Source organism: Corythoichthys intestinalis, chromosome 18 (assembly GCF_030265065.1).
Source record: "Corythoichthys intestinalis isolate RoL2023-P3 chromosome 18, ASM3026506v1, whole genome shotgun sequence".
Classification (NCBI taxonomy): Eukaryota; Metazoa; Chordata; class Actinopteri; order Syngnathiformes; family Syngnathidae; genus Corythoichthys; species Corythoichthys intestinalis.
The window spans coordinates 10,411,905-10,424,643 of NC_080412.1; positions in this window are offsets into that span (position 1 = coordinate 10,411,905).

The following is a 12,739-nucleotide window of genomic DNA, read 5'->3' on the forward strand; positions in this document are numbered from 1 at the left end:
CATATAGGAGGGAATATGTTGACGCTGAATTTTGATTCTATTCAAGACTGAAAACAATCAGTCTTGACAAGAATGCGTCTAGTTTCTTTAGTAAAAAAAAAAAAAAAAAAAAAAAAAAATATATATATATATATATATATATATATATATATATATATATATATATATATATATATATATATATATATATATATATATAAAAGCATGATTTTCTTTAAGATGGATGCTGATTTCAACACAATTTTAACATGTTCTATTAGCAGTTTTTTAACTTTCGGGCAAAAAATACTCCAACTTTTTGGGGGGGTTTGAAGAGCCATTTTCCCCATTGTTGAGAGGTGAATAGTTTTGAGTAGAGCTGTTGATAATATTGGCCAATAAAAGCATTTTTAAATGATATCGAATAATATCGACATCGGTTAATCATTATCGGTTTTGGGCCAATATGTATGTTGCCTTCAAAGTAAATGTAGAAGCCTCTGTAGCCTTTGTACAAGGGCTGGTCACAGCGAAGCAAAGCAGTTATGCTTATTGACCATTAGATGTCTACAAAGTAAGATGCTTGGGATTTGTTATGTGAGCAGACCATTTGCATTCATGGTGCAAAAATCAAATGAATAATAAATGATTGAAAAATAATGAATTACCCATAATATGTTAAGTCCACAACTGCATATATTCGTATCAGTTTGATATCAGTATTGGATTTTTGGAGTTGGACAATATCGGGTCATCGGTGAAAAGTCACGATCGGACAACTCAAATTTGAGTTCATGAAAATGAAGTCATTTTCTGAAAAATGATGTTTTTAGTTTTTTTGTTTTTGTTTTAAAAAAGATGTATTATTGCTAGAAGAAAAAGAAGGATTGATGCAAGAATAATATAATGCTGCAATACGAAAGTTGTAATACCAAATCATTGGCTGCCATTGATGGTGATAGACGTTGAACTGGGAGGTCTGCTACCAGCTTTCTAGTTTACTCGTGAAAAAAAAATCATTTAAATTTACAGCAGAAATGCAAATAACAATTTTAGTACCTTGGGTTCCTACATTCTTCTGGAGTACAGAGCTGCCTGACTGATAGACAGTAAAAGCCGTTATAAATAGCCTTTGGTGATAAATAATACAGACTTAAGAGAGTGGCCTTGGGAGTCCAGTGAATGTCTAAAAGTGTTTCATGGAATGTCAAGAAAGAGTACAGTATTCCATTATTTGCCTTTGAGGAATCATCCATCTGACCTCCACCACATTAGAGACAAAGAGATAAAAGTCACACTCTCACCCAATATTCATCACCCGCTTGCACACAGAGGTGGCAATGGCAATTATGTAAGTCTGAAAAAAGGGGCCCCTTCAGCTTGCCTCAGTGACATGCTTTTATTGTGAAAGTCTAAAGGTTTCCTGACCTCTGGAAAATAGTAACACCAGGCAATTTCTTCATTTGACCCTTATATATTACCCCAGACCTAAACAACATACAAAGATCTTAAAATTTCCAAAATAAAACACCTGTGATCAAAATGGATGACAACTGTGGAGATTACACAGTGTTCCTTTTTCCCTGATAATCGATCCCAGAACCAAAATTGGAGGGTACTCCACAGACTGAAGAGGTTAAAGGGGCAGAGGTCAACATTACAGACTAATTACAAGGACCCTGTGACCTGACCCCTGAGCCCCAAGTTACGTCTCATGTGAACGCAGAGACATCTACCGCCGTCCATCGCAGCCAGGGAGTTAAATACGGCCGGAACCTGTTGTTTTCCACTCCAGGAATGCGCGGCGTGGCCATCGGCACGATGACGATCCAGTGCAGCATTCCAAGGATGTTTTGAATGACTGGCTCTAGCGGGAATCGATCAGGTGAAGGAAATTTTTCAAGCACGCGTTACTTTTCACTGAATATATGCAGAAAAAAGGGACATGCAACTATAATTCCTTAAAAAAACATAACCTGGGTATTTTTTCCCCCATTAGAAACTGTTTCAAAATAAGGGTAAAAATAACTACGATAAAAGAAATATGTTTTACTGCATTACAAGAGTGCCATTTTGTACTTAACTCCTTATAGGGCACTCATTGGCTGGCATTGACGACTCTAAAAGTCTAATTCATTTTGACTATGAGGGGCGAATAAACACTCATTTGTTCGCTCATAAAACAAACATTCCATTAGTATTGTTTTTGGCAACCCTTTTAATTTTCATCTAAGTCTTTTGGACGAAAATACTTATATATACTACTATAATATAATAATACTTATCAAAATGTGTTCACCTTCGTCCAAGGGCGTAGGTTTCTATAGGGATGGTAGGGACGTAACACTACCAACTAGGGATGGGAATCGAAATCCGATTCCAATTCCGAACCGGTTCCTAATGTTTTGAGGCCTCGACATCACAATGAAAAAGCCTTAACGATCCCTTTAACGATTCCTAAAGACGCATATTGCGTCGTGACTGTCTTGTTGTCCAGACGCATCAAACTAGCATGGCGCCAAGAACCACCCGCTCCAAAGTTTGGCTACACTTCACCAGGAAAGAGGGTGAAAATGAAAGGTTACGATGGTTTAGCACGAGCATTGCAGCCGTAAACATAACAATGACAGCACATAGGTTCAAACGCTCGAAAGTGTGTCTTCACTTCACGAGGAAAAATTACAACAAAATGACTTGCAGTCATTGCAAGGTGGAGATAACTGCATCGGGAGGGAATAGACTGCACTGTCCTCACCGAGACAGCTATACAGCTAGCTAAACTCCGAAATGACGATACAGAAGACGTTGGTATAATTTGCTGACTTTATTCAACCATCACTTGAAGAGTGAAACTAAAAATAGAAATGAAACAAATCAATTTCGTCCGCAATAACAAACAGGTTTGCATCAAGGTAAATCAGCGATGAATAGCTGCTAATACAATAATAACAAAATGGTTAGCATGCGTTCGCTAGCATTAGCACATCGTTCAAACCACTACACAACTGGATTTAAGTGTCCGATTGCGAGCGGAAACACACAACAACAACAACACAAAAGATGATACATACAGGCGTTGCCTCTGTCAATATTTTACAAACATTAACAAAAAACGTAGGGTCGTGGCAGTGCTTCCCTCTCTCACTAATTCGCTCACTCGCTTGGATGCGGCATTTCTTCTTCTTCACATGTAAGCGCGCTCTTCTTCACGTGAGCGCATTCTTCTTCGCGTGAGGAAGCGCAAGGGCGCCCCCACTTGATCGTGAAAGCACCATAAAAACTAAAGGGCATGCATTTCAATATAATGGTAAATAATACACTATACAGGGGCCCCCAAACTACGGCCCGCGGGCTGGACACGGCCCGCCCCGACATTTGGTCCGGCCCCCTGAACAATACCGGAGAGCATTTTAATTTTTAATTTTTTTTCTCAATAATGTTATTTATTTTCTGGCCTTTTTCTGTGAAGAACTCAGAGAGGGTTACTTGGTTATTATCTATTTGATTAATAGTGTTATCATTATTTATTATAATTATATGATTATTTTTATTTTAATTACTTTTGTTCCGTAAAGAATGCAGAAAGGGTTATTTGATTGTGGTTTTCTGAAAAACAATATTTTTTTACATTTAGGCACTCCTGCAATCGTCACACTTTTTCTGTTACAAACTGACCCCAGCCCCTCATCAGAGAAGGGAAAAGTTATGTGGCCCTCACAGGAAAAAGTTTGGGGACCCCTGCAAGTTTAACACATATTGCCAACGGCAGACCAACGACCTATATGCCAATATATACCAAATTTTTTTTATTTCTATTAGAAAAATGTTTCAGTAAAATGTTACACATTCTTGTGCATTTGCCACTCATTGCCACAGTTAATATTGAGGCTTTGGGCCTTGAGTTTGTAAGGTTGTGACTTCTGATTAAACAAACTCGATGCCAATCAAACCGTTTGTTCTTCTTTCCCCCCAAATTAGAATCGATAAGAGAATCGATAAAGAATCGAATCGTTAAGCAATATCGATAATGGAATCGGAATCGTAAAAATCCTATCAATTCCCATCCCTACTACCAACTTTTCAGGATGCTCAAATTGTCCCAAGCAACCTTGTATGCAATATATAATGAGTTCAGCTGTACAGATCGTTTAGTTTGTCTTCCCATATGTTGTAAGGATAGAATTGACTGTATCGTTATTAAGTTAATTATTTTCATTATGTTCAAACTTATTTACCCCTTTTCACTTGAGGTATGCGCCGGTCCATTACCCCTCTCCCAAATGCACGATTGATTGGCTGATGACTTGACCCACCCCAGACACACACGCACACTCACCCAGCCCTGACAGAAATACATGTCGACAACATGCCGCCTCCTCCGCCCCCTTTGAAGATGAGGGATATTAGAAGTTTTTTTCGGCCAGCAGCAGCCACTGAAAGTAATTTAAAAAGACGGCAATGTTGTGGAGGTGGGAAACACACTACTAATTTTTGCTACTGAAAGTCCGACCAGCATCAGAGTTAGCATAACATTAAACTGTGTGAACTTGCTAACCTGCAAAACTCACGTAGGAAGTGCTTAGAGAAAAGTGTCCTTCTGTTTGTGTTTTCTATTGTTAACGTTAATTGAACTGTAGTGAAGAAATGTAGTGAACTCTGCTCGAAACAATAGAACCATAAAAACTTGAGCAAGAAGCTGCTTAGGGAGAGCTAGATGGGTGCTGCATAACCTCATATGTTGCTCATACAACACAGCATACTCACAACATAATCATAATTAACTATGTACATAAAAAATGGAAAAAATAAATAACATTTTTTGGGGATGCCGCAAGCTACCCACACTGGCGTTGCAATGGACTGGTTGTAATGAGCACCCCTGATTTGGCCTATCAATTATTTAGGTTCATATTCGAGAGAAATGTAGCCCTGACCCCCGTTGACCTTGTCTGGACTTATTAATGTCCCATTCTGAGCAAAAAGTATACATGCAGGTTATGCTGTTATATTATCCCTACCAATGTTGAGACCAAACCTGCGCCCTTGCCTTCATCTGTTTTTCATCAGACAAATTTTGTCTAGTTTGAATCAACGATTACTCAAAAGTTTTAGTCAAAAAATGAATAAATATTTCCAACAATTTCAAAAGAACACTGTCAAACGAGCACATATTGTTGGGCCTACAAGGACAAGGCCAACTTGGAGATGATAATACACACTCAGATGGAAAAAAAGTACATTATTTTCAACAACGATACCCACCTGGACGCCACAAATCGTATGTTAAAACAAAAATATCTGAGAGTTTAAGACAACGCTCGCCATGCTAAATCCTATTGCTACGCCAATGCTCAGAGTTCCATTTAGTGTGTGATGATCACTCACCACAAACCTTTAAAGGCTAAAGTAACATTTCCTGTTCTCTCTTGCCAAGATAAGATAACAAATCTTACCATATGTTTCAAAACAAACAAGCCTGGAAAGGGCACTGGTGAGTTGGGAGGTGCAGCATGTCACATGAGAGACACAACAAAACACTATTAGGATGTAGACTAACTACTCGTACAATAAGAAAATGTCACACATTGTGAGCTTGTGACGGAAACTATGATGCATTTTTGTCAGATGAAAACTGGCATTCGTCTCGTTACGTTTTAGTCTCCCAAGACACATTATTAGTTCGTTATTGTCTCGTCATTGTCATGAAAAATTTGTTCGTCAACGAAATATTTTTGTTATCTTCATTGTTAAAGAAAACAACGATTCTACATTTAAAATAAATTAGATGTCTATTGTTGTCAATGGTAGACAATACATTAAATACTATGGAATTAAATACAACAACATGAGATGATAAGCTATAAAATTAAATGCAAAAAAATGTAAGTTTTTCATCAATGCGCCATCCAGTGGTAGCGTCGGCGCATGTTCCCATATGCCCCGCAAAAACAAGTTATATACCTTTAATTTGCTTATTCAGCTGCCACCTTTTGTTCTAGCGCATTTGCTAGCAGAGGTTTCTTCCCCCAGGGAGTTCTGTTATGTAAATGCAACCCCCTGCATGTTTCCAAAGCAAATATTTAGCAAAGGAGGAAGTGGTGAGCATGAAAAATGAAGAAAAGAAGTCAGTTTATTGTGTTTGTGCATTATTTCTATCTCTTGGTGTTTTGTTTTGGGTTTTTTGTACCCTTAAGCACAGAGTGGAACTTTTTCCCATAAATATCTGTAACGTGTGTGCGTGACATACATCACTTGGGTGTCAAGTGTTCTGCTGCTTCCCAGCGTTCCTTAATAGCCATAGTGGATGAGGTGACTGCACACTGTGTATGTCATTTTGATGATAAACAAATATGAAGTCACATTAAGAGGACAAGTTCTTTGGAAAAAGTAAGTTGAACTATTATTCAATAAAGTTTTGATTTTTAGGCATACACAGCTGTCATTTATTTTCCAAGATTTTCATTTAGTTACAACCCCCACCCCCTCAAAATGTAGCTGGTAGATGAAGTGAGGCTTTCAAGAAACTAATACTACAACCCATAGCAAAAAGTATGGAATCCCCAGTATCGGATGAGCACTCACTCAAACATTTTATCATGTAGACCAAACCCAGATATAAAAGCTTGAAAAAAATAACAAATTAGTTATAAAGTGCAACTCTTTAGCATTCAGAAACACTAAAACAAAATGAATAAAAAACATTTTGGTGGTCAGTAAATGTTAATTTTATAGAGCAAGTGCAGGAAATATATACGGAATCACTCCATTCTTAGGAGAAAAAAAATGGAATCACGAGAAATAAACAAAGAAACAATGATCAAAACACATCTCTAGTATTTAGTAGCACCACCTCGTGGCTTTTATGACAGCTTGCAGCCTCTGAGGCATGGATTTGATGAGTATTCTTTATCAATTTTCAAGAGTCAAGAATCTGCATTGGACAAGATGTCAAGAGTAAAAAATGTGCAGTGGACAAGGTGATGATGTTGGAACTTTTGTTTGGTGCTGTTCCAGTGAGATTTACAAAGATGACTGTCTGAAGAAGACATCAAAATTCCATCAGTCCTTGATGATATGGGGCTGCATGTCAGGCAAAGGCACTGGGGAGATGACTGTGGTTAAATCTTCAATAGAGGCACAAGTTTACATTAAAATGTTAGACAGATTTCTTATCCCTTCAATTGAAAATATGTTTGTCATTTTCCAAGATGACAATGCATTAGCAGTGCAACAGTTTGCGGTTCAAAGCCGAACCGTACGGTTCGCTCTGTACGGTTCAATACGCCTTTACGAACCGCACCTTTTCGGTTTTGCAATTAATTTATTCCGAACGCTTTTGGAATGAATTGGTCGAGCTCTGTGTGCCTGTGTGTGACGTGAATCACAGCTGTGGAGAAATTCCCGCCCCGCCGCAAGTAAATGTCCGATCGCTGTCAAGCACCTGTGTAATAGAAGCCGAGTAACGCCCTCTCTCGCTTACAAGCGAAGTGAAAGTTAAAAATAAGAAAGAAAACAAAAAGCTATGGCGCGCAGAGGAGTGGAGAGACCGAATTTTGAGGAAGGACTGGCTTCTTTTAAATCTGCGGTGTGGCAACATTTCGGTTTCCCTGTGGACTACAATGTGGAGGGAGAAAAAATAGGAGGGAGAGAAAATATTGGGGAAAAAAAAAATTGCTAGCATTGCTCAGCGCTTGTTCCCTATGATAATGGCAACACTTATAACATGACTCCGGCACCTCAGCCGGCATCACCCACAGATATCACTTTCCCAGAGCAGGACAACCCCGAAGATGACACCAGTGAAAACACACGGCGGACTTCGTTAATTTATTTGCAACGCTTGACCCGCGTTACATTGTTCCCTCGCGACATATGTCTCCAACAACGTATTCCCCGACATTTATGAAATGGCACGCAAAGCCATCGAAGATGACTTCGTTATACCACATAGTTTCGCCGTGACCACCGATATTTGGACGTCCCGTGCTACAGAGTGCTAGTACCTACTGTAACTGTGATGGTCCATTATAATTCATACCTGTCAAGTTGTACGGTCTCGGCGTAATTTGTACAGGTGAGCACTGATTTTTAAATGTGCACGTTTTTCGTGCATGACGTTTTTTTTCCTCCGTTCGTTAATACGTTGGTTGAATGACGCGAGAAAAGTCAGAGGCACGGAGATGGAATCGTGTTTGTTGAGACGCTGTAGCAAACGCGATGCTAGGCCAGTTGGCTCCAATATTTCCTGACTGTAGCCGACAGCCTACAACCTACGCCTAGATATCTCATGCATATAGAACTACATGCAAAATGACAGACTCGATAGCGTTTGTAAACAGCCGGCATTTTAGAGCATTAAACTTCTCAGAAAGGCTCTGTTGCAGTGAACCTTCCTAGTGAACCTAAGTAACATTTTATCTAAAATACTCCTATATCGGCAAAATCTTGACTTGAGTCTATCTTTAAATGATGAAACAGTTTTAAAATTTTCACATGTCGAAAGTAGACAGAAGGGAACTAATGCAAAAATAGGAGCAATTTTATCAACTTTAACGGTTGATTCAGAACATTAAATGACCTCCAAACATAGCAAAGGTTACTATGTTTTTTTTTTTTTTTGGGGGGGGGGGGGGGGGTGAAAAAAAAAACATGAAAGATAACACCAGTTACTTTGCCAAGTAACTTTTTTACTACTGTGTGAGTATTTCAGTAGTCAGTCACTAAACTAGCCAAAGAGCTACGAGGCATTTTAACAGTCGAAAATGATTACATTTTTAAATGTTTATTTCATTTTCTTAAAAGCAAAATAAAGGCAGTTTAAAAAAAAATGCAAAAGCAAACCAAAACCGAACCGAAATCGTGATCCCAAAACCGAGGTTCAAACCGAACCGTGGGCTGACTGAACCGTTGCACCCCTACAATCCATCATGCCACAGAGCTAAAACTGTTAAAGCATTCCGTGGAGAAAGACTCATCCAGTCAATGTCATGGCCTGCAAATAACCCAGATCGCAACCCTGTTGATAACCTGTGGTGGAAATTGAAAAAAAAGGTCCACAGCAATGCTCAGACCTGCAAGGATGATCTGGCAACTGCAATCAAAGAGAGTTGGCGCCAAATTGATGAAGAATACTCATCAAGTCCATGCCTCAGAGACTGCAAGCTGTCATAAAAGCCAGAGGTGGTGCTACTAAATACTAAAGATGTGTTTTGATTGTTATTTATTTGTTTGTTTCTCATGATTCCATATTTTTTTCCTCAGAATGGAGAATTCCTCAGAATTCCATATTCAATTCAATTCAGTTCAATTCAGTTCAACTCAATTCAATAAACTTTATTATTTATATATATTTCCCTGCACTTGCTCTATAAAATTAACATTTACTGACCACCATGTTTTTTTTTTCATTTCTTTTAGTGTTTCTGAATGCTAAAGAGTTGCACTTTTGAACTAATTCATTATTTTTTCAAGCTTTTTATCTGAGTTTGTTCTACATGATTAAATGTCTGAGTGAGTGCCTTTCCGAGACTGGTGATTACATACTTTTTGCTAGGGATTGTATAAGTAAAAGCTGCTATCCTTTAAAAACAGATTTTTAATACTTTGAGGAGAAAATTTTTGGTATGATTAACTTATTCGCTGCCACTGACAGCAATAGTAGTCTAATCAGAGCCCCCACTTGCATAGGTCATTGCATGGTCTTAGGGGCACCACAGCAAGTCGTTGTTGTTGTTTTTTCCATTACACAAGCAAAATGATTAAATCATTTAGCAGACAGTGTCTTTTCCATGTTACTCGCTCCTCTCATCATGACGTCAAACTGCTGTGTCCCATCTTGTTCTTTTCATAAATGTTGTATAAATGTATTGTTTTTAACTTTAATTTGAAAGCTATGTATATTTATTGGCTGTCAGTCAAAGGACTGCATGTGCACGCTAAGCCTCAGTCCCCTCCCTGGAGAACGCCTGTCCTTTTTCCCACAAGCCGACTCCTCCACCCCCAACGTCGCGGCGGAAACGGCCGAGACGCCGAGCTGGCTTCATGTTCCTCAGAGCGAGCGATGTGATGAGACACAACTGGGCGACTAACAAGGCCCATTTGTGACTCTTTGACCCGTTAAGCAACAAACTAACCCGGAAAACTGACATTCCAGTCAGAAATATATACATATACACATCAGTGAAAGGTTTCATGTAGGGCATTATTCATTTCATTCTTATTTTGGTCCTTTAAAATAAACTTTGTGTCATGTTCCTGTTATGTTTGTAATTGAGGATGAGAGCAGTAGCACATTTAGTTTTAAACTTAACTTTAGTTCCTGAGCATATCTGATTTCAGCATTCCTGGTTAGTCAGAGCCCTTTAATGAGCTGACTGGCTGCTCATGAATATTCACGAGGAGCTGCAGGCTGCAGACGTGTGTGTTGCATGACCTTGCGCTAAGAAGCAAGTGATGGTAGGTTAGTATAATGTTTGCAAAAAAAGAGCAGCTGGTACATTCCATATGGTGCTTTCATTTTTTATTTCAAGTCACGGCCTCTAATAAGGCATTTCCACCGCAGGGACTTCACCCCAGAACCAGGAATTTTCTTTGCCCTGCCGGAACTGTTGTCTAAAATTAGATCATGCCTCATTTATCACGCCAAGTAGAAGTCCATTGGACATCATAATTGCCCAAATATCAGGACACGCTGCGAATGCTCATCTTTCAACGCAATTGATGGCGCTAGACGTCCAATCCATTTTGACTGGGACGTGCGAGCGAATGAACGTTCGTTCAAGTGAAAGTTGTCAGCAGCTTTGTTTTTTTTTCAACTGCTACTGTACCATATTAACCCAGATTTATGCCCCAAGATGACTTCATTTTTTGGAAAACAACACTGGTCAAAAGCGATGACTTCTAATTCATGGGCCTTGATAGCGTTTGAAGTATTAAAGCTGACAACTCTATGAAACAGCTCCATTGAGTTGCTAAAATTGGTCAATGTTTCATCTTCTTTCACTGGGTCATTGGCCATCGCTCCCTGGGGGAGTCAGCTGGCAAAATGGCCGAGTGACCTCGTATTTATGTAAAGCAACGTTTACGTGACGCTACTTTGGGAAGTTTAAAAGCTGCGACTTCAAACACATTGCTTGCTATTGACAGTTAACATATCTCCATTTGAACATGCAGAAAATGGTTTTCCCAGATTTTATCCTAGGAACTTTAATTTAGGATATCTCAGCTATCATACAAGACCCGCTGCAGCTAGGGTGTCCAAACTACGGCCTAGTGGTCCATTTTTTATTTATTATTATTATTATGGAAATCTCATTGAATATGGCCCGCACAAGAAGCTTGAGTTCAGCCTATTTGTTGAACTTCTCAACTTAAGCAGTAGATGAAACTTCAGTAGACACTTAAAGAGTATTAAAACACCTGGGGAAATGCTAATATTCCATCATTTATCCATAAACGCATGCTTTTTGGATTCATATCATGCCATTTCGTTAATTACACACATCGCAATACCAAGAAAATGATAGAAATTTGGATCGATTGTCAAGCTAAGACGGCCGGCGACTGAGATCCCCGAAATCTAGCATATTGTGTGCGTGACGTCACAACTAGGAAACACCCGGTTCAGTGCTCAGTACTGAATGGTGGCGATGATGGCGGACAATTTTGTTTCTAGTTGCAGCGACGAATCCGACGTAACGAACGTTCTTCTAATGGTGACCAGGAGAGTTATGAACCTTTCTTTGGTGTTTTGGGTTATCAATTTGAAATGAAACGGTCATTGAGGGGAGCAGTCACACTGATGAAACACCGACAACAGATCGTGTGGGAAACACCGAATGGTTTGTTTTGCATTTCTTTTTGTGAAGCTGATACACTGTGACCGCAAAATAAAGTAATGTATAGAATAATTATCATTTATTGTGCTATCATAGGTTTTCGGTCTGCCAACAGACACAAATATGAATGGGATTAGAGGATTTGTTGTATGTATTTTACGAGCGATATTTTATACATGTGTCCAGTCCTATATCCAGTGCGTGATATGTTTTTTATTATAAAAGAGTACTCACTCTGGCCATTTCGAGCTTGGCTGCTCCCCTCCTTTGCTTAGCCTGGGGTAGTCGGGTGGTCTCATCAGTGCAAGTCATCGTCCTCTTTCTTGATATTTCGGGACATTTAGGTGGCTGCGCGTGTATGGTGGGCACCGCATCTGCTTTCAGCAGCAATTTCTTAGCAAAACCTGATTTCATTTGTCCATAGTTCGAATAGCTTTCAGGTGTAAAACAAAACTGTGCCGGAGGCTGGGTCTGCAAAATTAGCCCTCTTTGCACGGACGAACTTTACTCATTGTCTTCGTAGTCCAGCTCTTTTTCTCACGTTCGGGAACTCATGGATACTACATTGCGACAAATGGCTATTTGTACACCACATAGCATGACAGGTTTGAACCATTTCAGCAATTTTTTGATAAACATGAACGCAACTCTCTCGTCGATAAACAACGATGGCACTTCCCTTGACCTTTTGTTTCCTGACTGTGACGTCAAAGCCCCATTCGGCTGTTTACGGAATACTTTCGGAAATGTTCATAATTTTCAATTTATTTTCGATAATTGCTCATGAATGTGATTTATTTATTTTTGTTAACTTTATTAATATTTGTTATCTTGCCACATAACGGTTCTATTGATATCTAACAGTCCCTTAGTATTATAATTCTCTTTAAACAGTGTCTCTCTGTTAGCTCAGGAGTCAAAAC